The following is a 3812-nucleotide window of genomic DNA, read 5'->3' as shown; positions in this document are numbered from 1 at the left end:
CAGACTATCCTGTCCCTCCTCTCCCACATCCAATAACCATGTACTCCAGAAGAGACAGAGTCCTTCTGAAGAGCCACAAGGTGTGAATCTTGATTAATACATGATTGGTTTAGAAGTGAGCATGTGATATAAATCCAGCCAATGAGACATGAGAGTGCACCTGCTGGGGGTTCTGAATAAGGTTTTATAACTCTTTAAAAGGCACATGAGGAAAAGACATGAGCCTCTTCACTTCTTCCCGTCTTTGGAAATTGTTGTGCAAGAGTTGGATCCTTGGAGCTACTGTCCTTTTTGCAACATGAGAGAGTATCTGAATCAAAGGGCAATATCTGAGAATTACAGAGAGAAAATGAGGAAAAAAGACATAGGACTCTGGATGTCTTTGAGCTATTCATTTAACCCCCCCAGCACTTCCCTACCTCCTAAATGGTGTGCAGAGCAAAGAGCAATTCATGTGAAGCCCACACTACATGCAGCATACGTGGGATGTATCACATCCCAAATGGCTTAATGGAGCAATTCACCTTTATGATTTAATAGTGAAAATAGATGAGGTTGATGTTAACTAGACTTAGTGTGCTGGTCATTTTGCAACACCATGCTGTACATTAGATCACCAGAACTCATTCATCTTATGACTGTAAGTTTGTACTTTTTGACCAACATCTCTCTATTTCCCCCACATACCGGAGTCTGGTAACATCATTTTTGAGACTTGGCATAAAAACCCCCTCTTCCCATGGGGCATGTGGGTGGCTCAGTCGGTTAAGCGTCTGACTTCGTGTGTGTGTGGTTTCTCCCTCAGGGTTTGAGAAGTACAGAAGAATTTGTACTTGTGGAGAGTTTGCAACTGACGAGATGCTAATGAAGTGCATGTGGACCTGGAGGTAGTTTGAAATAAACATAACAGAAACCCAAACCTGTGACTGTTGAGAAGGGCAACTCTCTGAAACTCAAGAAAGAACAAAATACCAATGACAGTAAGACTTTTCTCTAAACTTAAACAGAAAGGTCCCTCATACCAGCAGTTTCTTGCATTCACACACACACACACACACACACACACACACACACACACACAGAAAAGCTACCTATTATTATATAAAACAAAAGCCAATTATAGTGTAGGAAAGTACAAACTATAAAAAATCAGAAGTCAATAGAATTGGAGCAACTGGCTTACCTGAAAGAAGAACACCTCATTCTGAGCAGTTACTTGGTGAACACTGCCACCACTGCCCACAGGACCTCGTTGGTGTTGGCCTTCAGACACTCCACTTCCAGATCTAAGTCGAGGAGCTGCCGTACTCTCTTGGTAGCTAAATCATACTGCTCGTCCAGAAGGGGGGCGAAAGCATTCTCCAGGACGTCGGAGGCATGGGCTAGGTAAATAAGGGCCAGCAAACGTTTGTCCATGCGGTGAGGGTCATTCACCCATTTGTCAAGAACAGCTTCCTGTACCTTCTTGATGAGGCACTGCTTGATATTGTGGTTGGTGAGGGGATGTGTCATCACGTCAAAAAGTAGAAAGTTCTGGGGCTCCTGGGTGGCTCAGTTGGTTGAGTGTCTAACACTTAATTTTGACTCAGGTCATGATCTCATGGTTTTGTGGGTACAAGCCCCATGGTGGGCTCTGAGCTGACTGCTCTGGAGTCTGCTTGAGATCCTCTCTCTCTCTCTCTCTCTCTCTCTCTCTCTCTCTTTGCACCCCTCTTTCCCCCTGCACACGCTCTCTTTGTCTCTCTCAAAATAAATAAAGTTTAAAAAATGTAGGAAGTTTTGGGGGCATCTGGGTGGCCCAGTTAGTTAAGTGTCCAACTCTTGATTTCGGCTCAGGTCATGATCTCTGGTTTGTGAGTTCAAGCCCCGCAACGGGCTCTGTGCTGACAGTGTGGAGCCTGTTTGGGATCCTCTTTCTCTACCCCTCCCCGACTCACTCAGTATCTCTCTCTCTCAAAAAAAAAAAAGGCAGAAAGTTTCTACTTGTTTCTCTGTTTTCAATATGTCCTTTTACACCAGGTATTTAATCATTCTTGCATATTGCTTAACTGGTGATACAATTCTAAGAGATTCCACATCTCACCTAAACAAAAGTTTTTGAAAATTAGAGAATTTCAGCCTTATTTTTTTCCACTCTTAATATGAATAGCAAAATGTGTTCATGGTAGCTGGTGTGTTTCTAGAGAAGTAGAATACAGAAAGTATTTTATGTTAGTCTGTTTTCCTCGAATCTGAACTTCTTATGGGACAGGAATCATATTTTATTGATCTCTGTAGCCCCAAGCACCAGGTATATTTCCTGAAACTTAGTACTTGCTCGGTAAGTATCTGTAAAAGAGAACGAATAAACTATTCCAACACACAGAATAGGTGCCTAATAGTTTTAGTATGAGGTAGAAATGAGCCAAATTCTGGCACATTTCAGTTGGCATGAAGGTATCAATTAAATAGCCAAAGGATAAATGAGAGAGGTTTAATTTTTTAAATAAACTTTTTAAAAGAATAATTTTTGATTTACAGAGAAGTTATGAAGATAGTAGAGCATTGCCATATGCCGCACACCCAGTTTGTCCCACACCTCACTGGTTTTCCCATTAGTGTGGTACATTTATCATAATTAACGACCTAGTATTGGTACATTCCTCTTAACTAAAGTTCATACAGTATTCAGATTTCCTTAAGTTTTTGCCTAATACTCTTTTTCTGTTCCTGGATCCTGTCCAAGTTACCACATTCCATTTATGTATTATGTTTGCTTAGGCTCCTCCTGGCTTTGACAGTTCCTCCTTGTTTTGAGGACTTGGACAGTTTTGGGAAGTACTACTTAGGTACTTTGTAGATTGTTCCTCAATTGGGATTTGTCTGATGTTTTCCCCTTGATTAGACTGCAATTAAAGGTTTTTGGAAGGGGTACCACAAAAGTCAAGTACCATCCTCTTCTTATAATATCAAGGATGGACACTATGAACATGACTTATCACTGTTAGTGTTGACTTTGGTCCCTTGGCTGAGATATCTGTCAGTTTTCTCCATCATAAAGCCAAAGCCCCTGCCCCTTTTCATTCTGGACTCTTGAAAGGAAGACACTCTGTGCAGCACACATTTAAGGAGTAGTGATCTAGAGGTGCCTGGCTGGCTCAGTTGGTTAAGTGTCCAACTTCAGCTCTGGTCATGATCTCAGTGCATGAGTTCGAGCCCCATGTCAGTCTCTGTGCTGACAGCTCAGAGCCTAGAGCCTGCTTCAGATTCTGGGTCTCCCTTACTCTCTGCCCCTCTCCTGCTTGTGCTCTGTCTCCTTCTCTCTCAAAAATAAATAAACATTTAAAAAAAATAAAAGGAGTGGTGAGCTATGCTGCACTTCTTTGAGGATAAGGTTTTTACATAAATTATTTGAAATTGAAAGTTTTACTTTTCATTAAAGAATTGAATTTAGGGGTGCCTTGGTAGCTCAGTCAGTTGGGTGGTTAAGCATCTGACTTTGGCTCGGGTCATGGTCTCGTGGTTTGTGGGTTCAGGTCCCGCGTCTGGCTCTGTGCTAACAGTGCAGAGCCTGCTTGGGATTCTCTCTCTCCTTCTCTCTTTCTCTCCCCCCTCTTACAAGCTCTCTCTTTCTCTCAAAATAAATAAATATGCATTAAAAAAAGAATTAATTGAGATTCACATTAAAGATGGCTTGTTGAATAAGTACTCTATTCCTGACAAAAATGCCATGAAAATGAGAGCAGAGGGAATTTTATGGAGGCACAAACCTAAGAGACTAGTAAAGAAAACAATAGCAGTAAAATTTTAGACACTGCAAAGTAAGTGGAAAC

General features: G+C 41.6%; 1 pseudogene; it reads right to left on the bottom strand.

Moving 5' to 3' along the window:
* Nucleotides 1–1212: 1212 nt before the first annotated feature.
* On the bottom strand, nt 1213–1528 carry LOC112860442 (Golgi phosphoprotein 3 pseudogene; annotated as a pseudogene).
* Nucleotides 1529–3812: the final 2284 nt, after the last annotated feature.

Source organism: Puma concolor, chromosome A1 (assembly GCF_028749965.1).
Source record: "Puma concolor isolate L17-30 chromosome A1, mPumCon1.1.hap2, whole genome shotgun sequence".
In the NCBI taxonomy this organism is placed as follows: Eukaryota; Metazoa; Chordata; class Mammalia; order Carnivora; family Felidae; genus Puma; species Puma concolor.
The sequence above is the reverse complement of the archived record's forward strand: the minus strand, read 5'-3'. Positions and strand labels throughout refer to the sequence as shown.